Below are 19,397 nucleotides of genomic sequence, written 5' to 3'. Positions count from 1 at the left end.
CTTTGATTCACAATCACATTATCCACAGGACTTGACGGAAGTAACAGCGTGGGAGGCGACATCCGTGAAAATTACACAAATAAATGGTTCAAAAGTGGGGGTGATGCCGTGGAAGCAAGGTGGAAAGTACATCAATGTATGCATTTTAAAAGAAAGGGTGAGATCCTGTGGCGGTGAGGCCTTGTGGCGGTGAGGCCTGTTTAGGCTGAGGCCTTCTTTTGGCTGCTGAGACCACATAGACGACTCCTCAGTAAAGATACAACCTTTGCCAGATGTTATGTTGTATTATTTTCTTTGAAAACCTATGTTGTCCATGCATTTCAGCTTATCGAATTTAAGACAAATGACTCATTTGTGCGCTGAATTTGTAGCTCACCTTTGCCATTGCTATGGGCATGTCAGTCAGATAAGAACTTACCTCCGCTATCTATGTTTAGGCAGCAGAGCGAGGAAAAGTTTGAATCCAAAAAGGCCTGATTTATGATATGATATGATATTTTATTTATATTGCACTCATACACAGGTGTTTCAGAGCGCGACCAGGCAAAGGGAGGGGAACAGTGGAGAAAACAAACACAACGATCTTACTAGGCCCAGTGACATTGAGAACGCGCAAGTGCATGGGGAAGGGAAAATGGGGAAACTGCTTGGGGGGAGAACTTGGAAAGGTCAGAGCATGAGAGAGGACAAGATAAATAATAAGTAAATAAATAAATAAATAAATACGGTGATCAGAAACAGTGGTAGTGCAGCCTGTGCGGGCCAAGTGCAAGGTTAGTCAGACAGGGAGTATCTGATCAGTGCAGACAAAGAGTGGGGGGCCTGTATGGGTACAGAAACAGGTCCCAGTGCAAGGGGTGGCCAGGAGGCAGTGCAGGAGGGTGGCAGAGATAGCAGGTACCTGGGCCCGAAGGGCAGAGGGTGGCCAGGTGCAGCATTACCGAGAGAGAAAGCAGATCAGCAGGGGAGAAGAGGGGGAAAGGCAGAAGCGAAGAGGAAGGTCTTGAGGAGCTTCCGGAACTGTAGGTGGTTCTCCTCAAGTTTCAAGGTGGCAGGTAGGCAGTTCCAGAGGGAGGCCCCCGCAGAAGACAACGATCGACCACCAGCTCGTTTCTTTGAAAAACGACTGACCCGGAGGGAGTTGGAGGTAGAGGAGCGAAGGGGAAGACCTTAAGGGTCTGATGCATGTAAGTGTTTGTAGGGTGCAAAGTGACTTTTTCACTTGTGCAAAGGGACTTTGCACTGCCAACAAACACCCTGATTCATGGAACAGTACAAAGTGTATTTTTGCAGTGCAAAGTGACTTTTCAAGGCAAAAAGAAACTTTGCACTTTTCCATGAAGCAGGGTGTTTGTTGGCAGTACACAATCACTTTGCACAAGTGAAAAGTCGCTTTGCATCGTGCAAAACATTCCATGAATCATTATCCTTCTAAGGTCAATGAATTAAGGGCCATTAAATGGAGTAATAATTGCATGTATTACCACCCGGGCTGGAAAGCGGAATTCCTGTGAGTCTCCGGGATGCCAGGACCAATCATGGCAGCCGACAGGAATTTGTTCAGCTGCAATGATTTAATAATGCAGCCCGGGGTAGCAGTAGAGGGGTAACGAGGGGAGCGGGATGGGAGAGTATTCTGGTGTTTTGTTCTCGCCACGCTATTCTCTTGAAACTGACCTGGGTACAGGAGGGAGTGGGAGGCTGCGGAGAAGGTATCTGCCCTGTGAGGAAGCATGGGATTGGCAGCAGTGGAGAATTTCAGGTGGGTGGAATGAATGGGTCGGTGTAGGGAGCAGGGGAAGCCAGGCTGCGGTGGTTGGCTTATTTCGATGTGGCCCGAGCCAGGTGGGCAGGGAGTCGGAAAAGGTGATGCTGCTAGAAGTAGAGGTTTTAGGATCTATCTTGAAAACAATGCACAAGGCTTGATTGGGAGGAGACAGTGCCAGATTTAACCCTGTGGAGGCCTCTAGGCAGTCGAAATTTTGGGGCCCCTCTTGCAAATGATCTACTAATATGTTTTTAATTTTACCAACCAACAATTTGAATGAACCAATTTTATTACCCAAAATGAAACATTAATAATTATTAATGAAAATAATTTTAACATTTTTTAATAAACCAACAACACTTAAAATATTCACTTTCCTCAATTTCTTTGTGGTGAAATATTTCAGGTTATCTTGGAAGTCTACCTTTTCCTATTCAGTGGCCATAATGGCAAGTGAGCGACGACAAACAATATTTATTTACGCTTTGCTTAAAAAAAATGAAAGAATTCTTAAGTCTCAGCCAAACATGAGTGAAAGTGCCTGAAAAATATAGATATTCTGTCAAATTAGACAGTGAAGTTCATCAAACTTCATTTTAAATCAGAAAAGCTAACTTACAGTAATGCAAACATTGGGTATATATACCCGTCGGTTTTCTCGAAGCTTCTACTCGTGAATATTCTACTAGGGTCTGGAGTCGGCGGGAACTCTTGCGACACACTAACTCACAGAAAGCTTAGTTTCTGGAGGTTTCTCGTGCGCTTTCTTGTGCATGCGCTTTAGTAGGATAACATTGAACTAAGAAATGTGTACGTCGGCCGCTAGATGAGGATGACTATCACTACTGTACATTATACGTATGTAGTTTGCACCTGATTTTTTTACAAAATGACAGCTGAGGTTTTAAGAGACAAACTGTTATGTGAATCTGATGTCTCTGGTTTATGTAAGTTGTTAATGGGTACATTACATTATTAGAGTATTTTCTCCATAGAGTCTTTAATGTACCTTTTTCTTTTCTTTGAGTTGATTCATTTTTTTCTATCTTTTGGAAACAATTTAAGAAAGCTTAATTTTCATTTTCTTTCAAGACCAAATCAATATTATTTTGATCCATAGTCACGGGGCCCATAAAAGGAGTGGGGGCCACATGCCGGTTCCAAGTCCTGAGTGAGTAGTCGCAAGCCTGCTTACAGAGGCTTCCTGAACTGACCACGGGTTGACCACTGGCAAATCAGGTGCCGCAGAGGTGGAGTTTGTTCAGAGTTAAGAGTTCTTCTTGGTGGTTAGAGCCTGAAAGGCGATGTAACCGGTCATAAAGGATATTCAAGCAGAGTGGCAGAAAGTATGTTTCGACTAACGCAGTTCTGATCTGGTTGTATTTTCGAATACGGGTAACGGGTCCGAGCCACTGCCGAAGGCAATGCTTTCCTGTGCGACAAGGCAGTGTCGGGTGAAGTCAATGCGGACAGCATGGCAGCTGTCAATGTATGTCATGAACCGGGTTCGGATGGTAGCCTGCAAGTTTCATTTCTACCATGTTTTACCCTGTCCCCCTTACTTTACTTCACATTCTCCTACTCCCCATCTCTCTAGTCGCAATCCGGATAATATTAATTATCCTCTCCTTACTGGACATTCTTCCCCCATCATTATTGCTCTATGTAATGCGTGTTCCATTTGTAACAAGGCAAATTCTACCCCGGACACCTTTCTTAGTCTAAATCTACACTTTCTCTGCATCACTGAAACCTGGTTAGCATCCTCCCATTCTGTTACCCTTATTGCTGCTGTGACATCATCTACCTCTTTTTTCCACACCCCGTACCACTTGGGTTGTGGGGGGCAGCATTATCACTCTTCCTATACTATTTATCCTTCCTCTACTAATCTACCTCTTTTTTCTTCCTTAGCATACCAGTGCTCTCTGTTTTCCAAACCTTGCCCTTTGGTTTTTCTTTTGATGTATTGCCCTCCATGCTCGCCCTCCTCCTTTTGTGAAGACCTCCATGTTCTCTTGTCCTCTCTTCTCCCCTCTGTTACCCCTTTGATTCTTCTCAGCGATTTTAATCTCCATCTTTCTTCATCTAATTCTTCTGTTTCTCTCATATCTCTTCTTGATTATTTGTTCCTTTTTTCTTTTCCTTCGTCTCCTTCACACATTTCTGGTTTCTACTTGGACTTAATTTTTTCTTCTCCATTATCTTTGAACATAGCTACTGCTTTCCCTATTTACTCACATGATCAAACTCTTTTATTTTCTTCTTATACTTCAGAATGTCCCTTCTTTCTTACCTTTCTCTCACACCTTTCTCCATCGTGACATATGCAGTTTCACTGCATCTGTTTTCAACTTTGCTGTAACCTCATCTCTTCCTCCACTGAACAAGCTTACCCCTTCATCTGTTGACTTTTCCTATTTCTGCTCAGTTAATCCTGACACACTTGACTGTTTTTATCCTTTTTCATTCACTCAATCCGCGCACATAACCTTGGCTGACTCCGTCACTCTGCTCATTGCGTTGCGCCCTCCGCCGTGCTGAGAGTCGTTGGTGGAAATGTTGTTCTCCTGCTAATCTCTCTCCCTCCTCACTTACCTCCACACCTTGTTCGATGCTGCTTTAGTCTCCGCCAAGCAACATTACACTGACTTTCTGGATTCCTTTTCTTCACACCCTCGCTGCGTGTTTCAGATTTTGTCCCGTATTCTTTCTCCTCCTTCTCCTGCTACGTCATCTTCTTTCTCTGCCTCTGATCTGGCCTCTTACTTTTCATCCAAACTAGCTCTGCTGCGCTCTTCTATTATCGCTTCTTCTGCCTCTCCTACCCTGTGCTCTTCCCCCTCTTCTTCCAGGGTTTCCTTTCTCCCTATTACTGTTGATGACACTGCTACGTCATTTTCTAAAGCTCGCCATACTTCTGCTCCTACAGACCCCCTCCTATCACTGTTAATTCTTAAGGGCTATCCTTTTTTTCTCCCTTATCTCACGTCTCTCTTCAATGCCTCTCTCCAATCTTCCACTTTCCCATCGTCCTTTAAGCATGCGCCGATTCCTCCTATTCTTAAACATTCCCTAGCTCCTGACCTTTCCTCAAATGTTCTCTCTGTATCACTTTTTCCCTATCTTTCTAAGCTGCTTGAGTGTATTGTTTATTTTCAGGTCTCCTTTCATCTCAATTCTAATTCTCTCCTTCCTCTCTTCCATTCTGATTTCCAACCTTGTCACCATGGAGACTGCTCTTCCTTCTGTCACTAATTCACTCCTATCAGCCCACTATGCCAAACACTCTCCACTTCGGGTACTTCTGGATCTGTCTGCAGCATTTGAAACTTTTGGACCACTCTTGGTCTTAACAATTCCATATTCCACCCTCGTGCCTATCTTTGTAACCAAACGTATTCTGTCACCTTGGCTGACCAATTCTCTGCTACACTTCCTTTTCACCATGGCGTCCCTCTGAGTTTGGTACTGGGACCTCTCCTTTTTTCACTTTACACTATTCCCCTTGCTTCTATCACCACTTTGTTGAGGCTATTCCATCACTTCTACGCTGATAACTCACAACTATTTATTTCCTTCTCCGTATTTAGCTCTGCTATTTATAGCACTATTACATCTTGCCTTCTTGCTATCCAGTTTTGGATGTCCACTCATTTTCTTCATCTTAACCCATCCAAGACGGATGCTTTTTTCTTTCCTGTCACTCCTATTCCTCCTCCTTCTCCTCCTAACTTTAGCTCCTTTCCCCTAAGCTCCTTACCAATCTCTGCTTCTGCACGGAATCTCAACGTACTTATTGATATTTCTCTTACTTTTTCCCCACAGATTTCTGCACTCTCCCGCTTCTGTCACTCCCATCTTTTCAATATTCGAAAAGGTATATCCTTTCTTTCACTTCCTTCAACTAGGCTTCTTGTTTCGTCCCTGGTCTTTTCCATTGCTCTAGTCTTCTTCTGGGTCTTCCAGCTACTCATCTGGCCACTCTTTGTTTTGTCTACAACTCTTGCATTCGTCTTATCTTCTCGCGACTCTGTCTCGTTTTGACTTGTATTCAAATGTCTCTATCGTTCGATTCCCGTACCCGTGCGTTCCGTTCTGAATCTGTGTTTCTTCTTACTGTTCCTCCACCTCCCTGTGCCTCGTCCGTAGTCCGGTCTTTTTCCGTGCTCACCCCCTTTCATTGGATCACCCTTCCTCTTTCTATTCGTTCTCTTTCTTCCTATCCCACGTATCATTCGAGTCTCAAAGACCCTCTTCTTTCTGATTAAAACATGTGTATAGCATTTTCCTCTTGCATGTTTCACTTTGTGTACTGTGTTTTTGTTGTGTAAAGCGCTTTGGCGTAAAGAGCGCTAGAACTACAGGGTTTCTGGACGGTGGGGAGCTGGAAAAGGGTGTGTGTGATTTGAAGGTGAGCGTTGAGCAAGAATGTCCATTGCCGGTTACGTTAGCTTTCGAGAAGACACTGGTCTCTTCTTGTGACGCAGCAACTAAAGGCGTGTCTCCATGGCCATAAAAGACAAAATAAGACTTTGGTTGTTCATATTTGCTGGCAGTTATTGCAGACACAGCAGGTAACCCAAAGAATTACACGCCTGGAATGTTTCAAAAACGCCACAGGTGGGCGCATACCTGCCTAACCTCCGGATTTTTCCTGGAGACTCAGAAATTTTAACCATTTCTCCTGGTCTCCGGGAAAGCACATTGGCGAAAAGGATGCAGGTGAAGCAAAATAACGCGCGTTTATTTTGATTCATCTTTCATTCTTTTTTGCCGACGCGCATTTCTTTTACTTTCGTTCTTTTTGCCCAGGTTAGGGTGGACTCAGCCCCATTGAACCACAGCCATCAGGTGTGCAGGCTGGATCACTCACCACTGCACTACATAACCTGATGAAAAACAACTAGGGTGAAATGCCCAATTTCGGTACTGTAAAATTCAAGGAAAACCTTAGTATTGGTTCTTGGAGTTTACATGTGCACATTTTAACGTGTTGGTTTTATGGAAGGCAAATGCCTTTTTTCCTATGCAATGTGGGTGGTTGTGAAAAGGCAATTTAATGAAATGTGCATATTTCAATTTGAACTGCAAATGTCTGACATCACATCACATCACAACAGAGTTTACTTTTTTGACATGTGGCGGAGTCATGTGAAAGTGGGCGGAGTTTTGCGTGACCGTGGGCGGGGCATAAATCTCAGGAATTTTGATCTTCAAATGTAGGCAGGTATGGGTGGGCGGCGCAGCACAGGGAATGGGCACTCAAAAACGTTCGTTGCTGCGCATTTTAAGTATAAAAGGAACACCACAATCGAATCACAGCAAAATGAACTCTATTATTGTGCGGTTTTAAGGTTGAGCGTGCAGTGGAAGGGCCAGTAGCTGGGATGTGGACATGGGCTTGGAAAAGATGCAAGAAAATGAGGAAGACCTTTGGGGTTACCCGCAATAGAAGGCGGAGGCCATGCTGGGGTCCCGCTCTGCGCTACGCAGATCTGTCTTGAGCTCCTGGTGATGCTAAACATCAGTGACCCTAAGACCTTCCCGGAGCAGCCATCTGCTCAGAAGTGTCCGCTGATTACAGCACTCCGCGTGTTGTTGTTCGGTTCAGTCTTTCATCTTTCGTTCACCTGCGCGTCAGTAACCATGGACCCCTCTAATTCGTCTCGCTTCCTGCGCCACTCTCTGCTCTCAATGGAGGCCCACTTAGAACTCGGCCGAAACATGTCATTTGATGCTATATTGGTAATTTACTCACTGGAAATCTGTCGCTGCGGGAGCACTAGCCGTTCTGTGAGTTTCCGAGCCTAAGACGCTCACACTGCCATCTGTATGACTCCTTGTGCTGAAACACCATATCATGAGGTGCGAGTATTGCGCGCTCTGATAAGAAATAAACGGGTAACGACATGTAAGGGCTTGCAATGCCACCGGGTCTTGCTACAGCGAAGCTTCTGCCATTTGCAGGGTCTCTTGGCTCGTCAGGTCCTGTGAGGGGGCAGGGGTGTCAGCAGAGGGGGCAGAGCAGAGACTGCTGTTTGACTGTCTCCGTGAGACAGCCCCGTGGCCACCCTTGCCTGGTGTGCATGTGCTGTGGTTGGCGTTTTGCAGGCCAGGGCCCATTAACTATGTCGGCCAGGGCTGGTGAGGGTTGTAATCTAAAATTTCGGGGGTGTCGATGGGCACAGGCTCCTGCTGCAGGCCGTATGGTGAGTTAGTAATCTTCGGTGGTAGAAGACGAGATGAAATTGGCGAGTGATTTGGGCCTTGTTTGTCTGAGTGGTACACAGAGCAGTCACATTGCTGGGTGCTGTAAAACCGAAAAGCATGGTCAATGAGGGAGTTACAAGAACCTGGTGCAAAAGGCGGGACGGTGGGCTCATAGTAGATTGGAAACAAATACAGATATGTTCAGCATCAGAAATGCAAGTAAGGCCTTGGTTGAGGGTTTATTAGGGAGGGATAATACCACAATATGACATTTTTAACGCGCCTGTACACAAGTGTTTTTAGGTGCCACAAGACAAGGAAGGGGAGACAGAGGGAAGACAAGACACACAATTCTACTAGGCCTTCTGACATGTGATTGTGCAAGTGCGACAACTAGAATTGCAGGAGGAAGGGAGAGGGGGAAGTTCAGTGGAAAGGGTAGGGGGAAGTGCAATCAGGGCAAGATGGCTCTGAGTAAGTGCAGTCAGGGCAGCGCTGCTCTGGGAAAGTAAGGGTTACAGTTACAGCCCTTAAGTGCGTGGTAGGCCAGGAGGCAGTGCAGGGAAGACTGGTCATGAGGAAGCCTGGTACCCAGTGAGACTCTGAGGGTAGCCAAGCAACCAGTCGATGCAGCAGACATGAAAGTCAGCAAGGAAGCGAGAGAGAGAGAAGGCAGAGGAGAAAAGGAAGGTCTTGAGCTGCTTCTGGAACTTCAGGTAGTCTGGCTCAAGTCTGAGAGGGGCAGGGAGGCCATTCCAGAGGGAGGCACTTGCAGAGCAAAGAGATCCCACCCCCCACCCTCTGCTTGGAGAAGCATTTCACCCTCAGTGAGCTAGGGGTGGCTAAACAAAGGGCTCTAGAAGGAAGGTATTTAGAAAGTGAGAGTTGGATATACTGACGGCCCCTCCCCCAGAAAGCATTTTGGACGATGCATTGGGTCTTGAACTTGATCCTTGCAGCCATCAGCCAGTGGAAAGATTTCAGGGCTGGAAAGATGCTGTCCCTGGGCTTGAGTCCAAGGATAAGTCTGTACATTGACAGGATCATCCTAGAGCAAGGGTCTGCAACCTTTGGCTCTCCAGATGTTTTGGACTACAACACCCATCATCCCAAACCAGCATAGTCAATAGCAGATATCATGGAAGGTTTAGTGCGAAAACATCTGGAGAGGCAAAAGTTGCCGACTCCTGCCCTAGAGCAAGGAGGGGTACTTTCAGGGCAATTTTTAATGCAAACATATAGTGAGTGGTGTTGCTTATTTCAGTGTGTCAGGATTCAATTAGTGGGGGCCAGGAGTTTAAAAGTTCAGAAGCGGGAAGCCGCACAGTGGGCGTGTTGCTGGCGAATTTGAGAGTGGTTTTTGATCAAACAGCATGAACAGGAAAGGAAGGAAGACAGAGTCAGCCAAGTGAAGGGGTGTCTGGCTAGCCCATAAAAAACATTGAAGGCCAGGACACATTTTGAAGAGGGACCAGTTGCAAGTGGAAAGCCAGCCCGTATGAAGGCGGTGTGCTTAGATGGGTGAGGATGGTGCCGGTGGGCTACACTGAGGGTTCGTGGCAAGGTTCGGTCCTTTGTCAAGGAGAGGAAAAGAAGAATTGGAGAGTCCCATGAGGAGACTAGCAGTGATTCAGTCTGCTCCACGCTGTTGTAGTGTAATGCAGGCCGGGCTGGACAGGGAAGCTGTGCAGGCCATTAACCAGGCAAGAGCTAGAGCTAGAAGAGACTCCTGCAGCACCACTGCTCACTGCTAATTGGCAGCTAATTTACAGTGCAGTGGATGGATAACGACCTTGCATTCCAAGATTTAGTGTAGAGATGGGCCCCCAGTGAGGGACGGCCCAGTGAAATGCAGCAAGAATACTCAGGAGCCGGCGCTCTCATGTAACACGTCTTTATTATTCCGTTCCCCAACACGTACTGCCTGGCCCTTCCTCCTCACGTCACTTCCCTACCCGCCTTCCGCCCACCCTCCTGCCCCGGAACACAACTGACAACATGACACCCCCCCAAATTAAACAGTTACCCAAGAGGGGTCCAACATGAACTTGAGATGAGGTGGATCGGCCCATTTCTTCAATAAGGCATTGAGGCTTGTTCCTCGCTCTTTGAGGTCTGGAGTTCACGGTTTCTGGCGAACCCCTTTCTTCTGATCTTGATCTGTTTTCCCTACAGCAAGCGTCCGAGTCCTCTTGATCTCCATTGTACGCTTTGTCCGAGAAATAGTCATCTGGTATCTCCACTCTTCCACTTCACAGGGCTGGTTAGGGGAAACCTCTTGAAATGCGAGGAATTGCCGGAGGCGGGTCCAAGGTCACCTTGGGCTGTAATCATCGATCCTTTCTTCTCTGTGATGATTATATGTTCACTGAACCATGCAAAGTCTTGGTCAGTGAAAGGAGGCCCATTGTCTGTTTTCACCTTTCTAGGAATGCCATAGGTGGTGAAGATGCGGTCCATTATCGGGATAACACGATGGGACGTGGTCGAGGACACAAGTTGAGCTTCTGGGTATCTAGAGTATTCGTCCATGATGGCCAACACGTATTTCTCCTCTTCAATCGGTCCAAAGAAGTTGGCCGCTACTGCGTTCCACACTCCTTCTGGTAGCTCATCGTAGTGGTTCGGGTGCCTATTTGATGTGATGAGGCAGCAGGTGGGACACTCTCTCAGGATTTCTTCCACCAGAGAATCCAATTGCAGAAATCACACTTTTTTGCACAACATGCATTTTGTAGAGACGACTCCACGATGCCCTCCATGGGCTAGTTCCACAACTCCTCTTTTTAAAATATGTTGTCCTCGGAGAGAGTCAATTCCTCCTTCACTTGCAGGAGCCTATCCACCTCCTTCTGTATGTCCTCTTACTCGAGGCAACCCCTCTCTTTAGCTCTCTTCCACTGTCCCGATCTGAACCCCTCGCATACTATCTGGCATGCCATGTCTATTTCGTGGGTGAGTCGAGCTGGCTCAATGTCCTTTGATATTGCTTGCTGGATGAGATACCGGAGATAGTGGTCCGCTACCGATGGCTCAGGGGCACTGCCACATCTCGGATGTCGGGACACAAAGGCAGCAGGGTTCTCCTCCTTGCCAGGCCTATCTATTATCTCAAATGAATAGTCCTGTAGTCTGAGCCCCCACCTGGCGATGCGGGGTGGCAGTTTGGCCTGGGGTTTGCCATAAAGGAACAGTAGAGCCTGATGGTCGGTCACTGCTTCGAAAGGTTTGCTATAAAGAAAAAGATGGAAGTGTTCACATGCCCACACCACGGCAAGACTTTCCTTCTCTGCCTGCGGGTAGGCCTGGTCCATAGTGGAGAGGCTTCGGCTGGCGTAAGCGATGATGTGGGTGCGACCGAGGTAATCTGGGCCGATTTGCACAAGGATTGCACCCAGCCCAACTGTGATTCCGTTTTGTGATTGGCGTCAAAGTAGGACATGTTCTCCGCACAAGCTACTCTATCTCGAATTGTTCTGAAGACTTGTTGGCACTCTTCTGTCCAGTTGAACACAGCATTTTGTTTGTGCAGCGCCCGAAGCGATTCACTGACTGTGGCAAAGTCTTTGATGTACTGCGTGCAGTAACTGGCGATCAACTTCAGATGCCCAGGAACAATCTTAGTTCAGAGACATTGGTCGGTGGTGGGGTCTCATTTAGTGTGGTGACTTTGTCCGGATCTGGAGTCATGCCATTTTCGGAAAATACATGTCCGAAGAATTTCAATGTGCCCTTTCAGAATTCACACTTTTGCTGGAAGAGGGTAAGATTGGCCGCCTCCAACTCCATGCACACCCTGGACAGGGTTTCATCATGCTTCTCTACATCAGTTCCGAACACCAGAATGTCATCAATGTATTTTATAGAGTTGGGTGTGTGCTTGATGACATTATGAATCTCCGCCTGAAAGATTTCAGCGGCGGAAGACAAGCCAAAGCTCAACCTTTTATATCTGTAGAGCCTAAGGTGCGTGACAAAGGTGGTGATGTTCCGGCTTTCTAGGCTCAATACTAGTTGGTGGTATCCTTTATGCAAATCCAGTTTGGAGAAGACTTTGATCCCATTGAACAGATATTTCATGTCTGTGATACGCAGCGCCATGTGTCTCTCCCTTTTGATGGCCTGGTTGGGTCTCCTCATGTCTACGTACAAATGGATGGCTTCTGAACCCTTTATGGGAACGGGAACGATGGGTGAAACCCATGTTGTGGGTCCTGTCGCTGGTTCTATTATGTTGTGTTTTATTAACTTGTGCAGGTCTTCCTCTACTTTCCATTGGATATTGATCGGTGTGCCCCTATAGTGTTGTGTTACAGGCGGGGCATCTCCATCAATCTGCAATTTGATCTGTTTGCTGCACAGTTTTTCTTATTCCTTTAAATATGGTTGGGTGCAGTTCTTTAATCATGTGAACAGGGTCAATGTACGTATCCACCATCAGTTTGTACAGCACATGTATTAGTCCCATGTCGATGGCTGTCCTGAAGCTGATTATGCAGCCACTTTCACTCGTCGCAAGCAAGTGTATGAGTGTTTTCTTCGATTTCGCTTGGTAGCGGCATGTTCCTTCAAATTGTCCGAGACACTTTAGGGGAGACGTTACTCCATACATGTATATGTTGACTGTTGCTGTCTAAGTCTTGGGGCTTGCAGTAATTCCTCGTAGATTTGCTCACTTATTACATTTACGGTAGCACCCGTGTATATTAAGAATTCCGTTGGCCTTCAATTAGCCCCATTAAGAGTGTTGGGGTGTGTTCTGTGGCAGCCAAATTGCCCAATGCGAACACATAACCGTTCTTCCGCTGTTCACCATCTGATGAACTGATATCGGTGTCTGAGGGGGACTGCTCGACCAAATAACGCATGTGGCATCTTGATCTACGCTCTGGTCGTGGGCATGAGACATACCTCCTGCTCTCCCTCTTGTCTCTCCTGTACTTGTCATCTACTGATTCTGTCTCCTTTGGTTCAGGGTTCTAGGTCTTTGCTGAGTTTGGGCAGTCACCCCAGATGCTTGTGGCGCTGTGAGGAGGGGTCTTGGCCTGTATCGAGGTGCAGACTCTCTCCCTCTGTCTCGCCCTCTTTCTCTTGCTAGTCGACATACAGACTTCAAGTGTCCTTCCTCACTGCATGTGGTGCACTTCTGTCCTATCGCTGGACAGGTTCCCTCATGTGGGTACTCATACCCACAATGATAGAAGAAGGGTCCTTCCTGCCGTTGGTCATGTTGTAGCCGGTGTGCAGACTCTGCAGGTATGGTGGTGTTGAAACTCTCGACTTGTGTGTCCACTGCCAGTTCTGCCCTTGCGAGCGTTAGAATTTTGTTAAGGATGTGGCCTTTCTGGAGTAATTTGCACCTGAATGTCTGGGATTCACAGCCTGCTATGATATGGGAATGCAGGGCTTCCATAGTTGAATAATTTGCAAAGTCACAGTGCTTCATTTTGATCCACAAACGCATGACATAGGTGTCCATTTTTCCACCCTTTGCCTGCTTTGTGCTATGGAATAGATGACGTTCATAGTCCACATTGGTGTGCTGGTGAAATAAGCAACAATGCACCTTTCTGGTCCTGAATTGCGTCAATGGACTTTGCCGGCATTTCGTCGATGATATCAGGTGCCATCGCCAGTTTGAGTAAACACTTTTGCCTTTGTTCATCAACAGGACCTATGGCCCCCATGTATAAGTCAAAATCTCTAATCCATTTGGCCCATCTTGGCCCCATATTACTCTTGTCAGACACATCAAAATCTCCTGGTAATTGCAGTGCCAGCGAGTCTAGAAGTCTATATGGAGTTGGGGCCTGTGGGGCATCCTGACCCCGTGCTTGCATGTCCTGGTTTGCTGCCGGGGGAGCTTCCTGATCAGACATGGTCCAGTGGCGTGTGCTAGCACTCTACATTTACTGTGGTGTAGCCAAATCCTTTACACGGCCGCCTACTCAGGCACAAGCACTGTGTGTGTCCCTACTGGCTGCCTGAGGGCTGCACGGGAGAAGGTGTGGCAGGGGATGTGCACCCTGCATGACCTTGTCGCCAGTGTAGAGATGGGCCCCTAGTGAGGGATGGCCCAGTGAGGCTGGCACAGCACGCCACCCAGCAAGAAAACACAGGTGCCGGAGCGCTCATGTAACACGTCTTTATTATTCCGTTCCCCAGCACGTACTGCCTGGCCCTTCTCTCCCACCGTCACTTCCCTCCTCACCGCCCTCCTGCCCCAGAACACAACTGTCAACATGACACTTAGGCACACATTTCAACTCTGGTGATTCACCTGTGTCTTTGGGACAGCAGTTCAGATAAGTGAACGAAGCAGGCCCTTTGCCGTGAATCCTCCACTCGAGAAAGCCTCTCCTATCCTGCCCACTCAGAAAAGTAGGGGTGGAAGTTCCCCCCGATCCCCTCTAGTTCCTACTCCCTGCCTCTAGCACCTGTCCCTCAAAACTGTGCGGTATAATTCCACCCGGGAGAGCGATATGGTCAACCACTCTGATAGCTATAACTAACACTGTGGCCATGGGCGTCTCTGCATGGCACTTCCAGAAGAGACGTCAGGAATGATTGCCCCATTGGGCAGGCAGAGGACCACTCAAAAATATGCAGAAGTGAATTTGGCTCCTCAGAAACCTGCACTCCCTGTTCAGTACCGGGCTGTGTCTGAAGGATACATGAACTAATTGCTTGTGCTACATCTGTTTTGTGCATGTGAAGGAAACCCACGCTGCCTCTGCTGTGTGTGGCGTGTGTGCGGCAAAAGCTTGCATGGACACAGCTTGTGTTGTGCCGGTTTGGTCTCTGTGTCTGTGGGGAGCATGCACTGTTCCTTTCCCTGGTATGCCTTTTGTGGGGGCGGCATGGGCGCTCGTGGGTTTGCAGTCCGGTCTGTACGGTGCTTGTTTTTTCTTTTCCTCTAAGGGAAGCTTATACTACTGTATCACATGATGTGCTTGTCCCCTTTGTGTGTGTTTGTGTGTGCATGAGTGGGTGAATGTAGTCACTCCTAAGTGGTACATTGTATAGTACAATGACTCTAGGAAACAGCTTTACTACCAGGATTGCTGCAGAACATGAGGGTGGCTAAAAGCAGTCATGCTTTTAGGGCTTTTCGCAATCCCAGGCATGCTTGCAAAGGCTCAGGTCAGGGGGAGTTTGTGCCAAAGCAAACAGTCCTAGTGTCAACAGCCTCTGCTTTCCCTCATGTTCTTGGAATCACCACAACATCCAACAGGACATTAAGGGCCTGATTCACAGAAGTGTTTTATAATGGCGCAATCCCATAGGAAAACACTCTGTAAGTGTTAGTCACCCCGTAAATAGGCAAGTCCACCAGATTGAGAGAATGCTTTAAGCAGCAAAGGACTTATTCTTGCCCCTTTCACTTTCAAAATGGCAGGACCTGCTGAAGGGTCAATCTACCGAGTGATGCTGCCAGAGCTCCTGAACACTGCAGCACGACCTTATCGACATCAAAACGCAGAACGAAGACATAAGAGACAAGGGTAAACTTGCTTTACTACTTCTTCTTGATCGCTCTGCAGCTTTTGATCTTGTCAATCATCAAATACTGTGTCGACACTTTAAACTAGCCGCACATTTCTCTGATAAAGCTACAGCGTGGATCAGGTCATTCCTGGACAACAGATCGATGCATGTCTTCTCCCCCCCTAGCAGCAGCGTCACCCTCACCCGTCACTTGTGGGGTACCACAAGGATCTTGTGTCTCTCCCACATTGTACAATGTGTTCACAAAACCTTTATTTGATATTTTGGATTATCTGGGTGTCGCATATACCAATTATGCTGACGACACCCAGATACTCATTCCAATGTCAGGAGACTACGCTTCCGACTCTCTCTCTGTGAATGCCATCTACCAAGTCATCCAAGCCTGGATGGCGCAGCATGGACTCTGTCTGAATGACGAAAAGACAGAGCTCCTCATTCTCGGCTTTCCCCAAAAACTATCCAAACTGGCCCTTGCGTTCAATTCCTTTGTCATCGATGGTAACACTATCAAGGCCTCCAAGGACACCAAAACACTAGGAATTTACATTGACTCCACCCTATCATTGGCCAGGCAAACTAATGCAGTCTCATCTGCAGCAGCATACACCTGAAAGCTTATCACAGCTAGTCGCCCCTTCTTATTACCAGCTAACTGTGTCACTCTTGCCAGGACTATCGTGCTGTCAAAAATTGATTATTGTAATGCCCTCTATCTGGGCACTAACCAATGTAACCTTAATAAGTTACAAAGTATCCAAAAGAATGCCATCAGAGCAGTACTCAACATCCCCAGGAACCAACACTTTTCAGACACCAGCCGTAATCTACACTGGCTCTCGGTCCCTCAACGAATTACACTGAAAACACTTGCCCTCACCCACAAATGTCTATCCAACCAAGCACCTTGCTACCTAGCCAACAGATTTGCCCTCCACAACATTAATAGACCCCGTAGAACTGCTCAGTCTGACTGCCTTTCTATACCACGCTTCAACCTTCAAAGATCAGGCGGAGCCAGCTTCCCAGTTATGGTAGCTAAACTCTGTAATTCAATCCCTAACCCACTTAGAGCAGAACCATCCTTCTACAGATTCAAAAACATGGCCAAAGCTTGGCTAACGACCCAAGACCCACCATCTACGTGCTAACCTCCCTCCATGCGTTATCCTCTCTTCATGTATATAGGTTATGACTTTTATGCTCACTCTGTAACTGCTCATGTATATATCTGTAACTTATAATGTAATTTGTAATGTTTTTGTCTTCCTTTGTCATTTTGTACCTAAAATACGCGCCCAGATGCCCACGGGCCTGGTGCGCTCTATAAATAAAATAAATACAAATAAAAAATATATATATATAAATAAAATACAAATGACTCCGCTTGGCACAGCATCCCCGGGAACCACCATTGGCAGGACCTGCTGAAGGGTCAATCGACCGAGTGATGCTGCCAGAGCTCCTAAACATTGCAGCAGGACTCTGCTTGGCACAGCAACCCCCGGGAGCCACCAATGGCAGGACCTGCTGAAGGGTCAATTGACTGAGTGATGCTGTCAGAGCTCCTAAACATTGCAGCAGGACTCTGCTTGACACAGCAACCCCCGGGAGCCACCAATGGCAGGACCTGCTGAAGGGTCAATCGACCGAGTGATGCTGCCAGAGCTCCTAAACATTGCAGCAGGACTCTGCTTGACACAGCAACCCCCGGGAGCCACCAATGGCAGGACCTGCTGAAGGGTCAATCGACCGAGTGATGCTGCCAGAGCTCCTAAACATTGCAGCAGGTCTCTGCTTGGCACAGCAACCCCGGGAGCCATGAATGGCAGGACCTGCTGAAGGGTCAATCGACCGAGTTATGCTGCCAGATCTCCTGAACACTGCAGCATTACTCTGCTTGGCAAAGCATCCCCGGGAGACACCAATGGTAGGAGATGCTTAAAAGGAGACTCAGCAACATCCACAGGCAACAGGCATAAGTTCAAATCCAATTTACTCCTATAACCTGCCTGTAGTATCTTCCCCCATTCGTCTTCCGAAATTGGGCACTGCAACTAATTTTCCCATTTTTCTTTCTGTCTATCCCATGACTTAACATTAGTATCTTCTGGAGGCATTAGGTTGACGTAAGTAGATACTGCACGTGGAAATGATTTCAGTACTTTACATAAGACAGGTTCAGTTCCCAGTGAACATGACAGCATTCCTAGCCTTTGACAGAGAAGTATCTTAACTTCGTTATACCTAGCCAACTCCCTCGTTCTCAAACCAAACTTCCTCTGCAACTCTAAAAAGGGAACCATCCATCCGTCCATCCTGTATAATGTCCTCTATCCTTCAAATACCTTAAACAATCCAACTACTCCAATATAGAGTTTTGTTTGCCAGCTGAAGACTAGGATTACCCCAAATTGAAGCCTCGGAATGCAAATAAATATTCTGATCATTATCTATCAACCTAGAAACTAGAGTCATACGTGTTGCATTAATAGTTTGCAATCTAACTCGTCTTGATGAAATTCTTTCAATTGTAAGCCAAATTGGCTCATAACTATCCGTGGATACGATATAATGAGCAGCCCTTTTTAAAATAAAGCCCCCATGGTATTTAACCAGATCTGGGTAACTGAATCCACCCGCCTGTACTTTACGCAACATAATATATTTAGGAAATTTGGCTTTCCCCTTCTCACCCTATAGACATCTCTGAAATGTATTATCAATCCTTTTTAATAGTTTCTTAGTAAAAGGCAAGGGAAGTGATTGGATTAAATATAACACTTTTGGAAATAAAGTCATTTTAATGGCATTAACCTTAGCCCAAATTCCCAGATTCAAACTCTCCCATTTTCTGATATATCTAATTAGGTCACTAATCAAAATGTCAACATTTAACCCAACAATTCCTCTCAAGTCCCTGGCGAGGTATACCCCTAAATACTTAACTTTCAAATCAGACCATTTACAGCTCAAATCCTTAAAATCACTGATCATACATCTCTCTGAAAGTGGAAAAACGTCAGGGCACTACTCCCCTTCCTCGAATTTGATAATATAAATACCATGTCATCATCATGTGACAAGACTTTGATTTCTATGTTCCCAAATGTTAGTCCCTTGATACCATTATCCCGACATATATATGCAAGAAAGAACTCTATATATGCAAGAAAGAACTCTAAAGCTAAGTTAAACAACAACAGTGACAGCGGGCATCCCTCCCTTGTACCCCTCTCCAATTTAAACAAAGCGGAAGCCACCCAAATTCTAGCTTGTCACATCACAATGAAGACATTTGATAGCCTGCAAGAAATGTAACCCAAATCCTAACTTTTGCATCGTGAACTCCAAAAATGCCCAATTCACTCTGTCAAAGGCTTTCTCTGCATCAATAAATATAAGTACTGTTTCCTGAAGCACACCCCTTGGTAATCCCAATATATCAATAATAATTGTCATATCCGAACGTATTCCTCATAAATCCTACTTGCGATTTGTGTACTAGGCCCCCAATATATTTATTCAACCTATTAGCTAATACTTTAGAGAACATTTTAATATCCACATTAACTAAAGAGATGGGTCTATAATTGCCACACTGGTTTTGGAATCAGTGTTATAAGGGCTTCCGGCATTGATCAGCAAATGGTCCCTTTGCAGATGAAATGATTCAACAGATCACACATAATGGGAGCTAGCGTATCCCCAAATGTTCTATAAAACTCTCAAGGCAAACCATCCAATCCTGGTGACTTGCCAACATTAAGTTTTTGATGGCTTTTAAGATCTCTCCTATTTCAAATTTTGCATCTAATGCCTCTGCATCTTCAATTTTTTATTTGGGAAGGTCCAATGCACTAAAAAAGGTCTCTGAATCTAATTGAAGGGTATCTTCCATGTAAAT

At 46.3% G+C, this 19,397-nt stretch overlaps 1 protein-coding gene across 2 annotated transcripts in view; it reads left to right on the top strand.

The window, feature by feature from the left end:
• Positions 1–19,397, top strand: part of LOC138569485 (NACHT, LRR and PYD domains-containing protein 3-like) — a 347,636-nt gene that overhangs the window by 130,594 nt on the left and 197,645 nt on the right. The gene's annotated exons all lie outside the window — the stretch shown is intronic.

Source organism: Ambystoma mexicanum, chromosome 2q (genome assembly GCF_040938575.1).
Source record: "Ambystoma mexicanum isolate Mex_15411 chromosome 2q, UKY_AmexF1_1, whole genome shotgun sequence".
Lineage (NCBI taxonomy): Eukaryota > Metazoa > Chordata > Amphibia > Caudata > Ambystomatidae > Ambystoma > Ambystoma mexicanum.
Note: the sequence above shows the minus strand (reverse complement) of the source record. Positions and strands in the feature narration are given on the sequence as shown.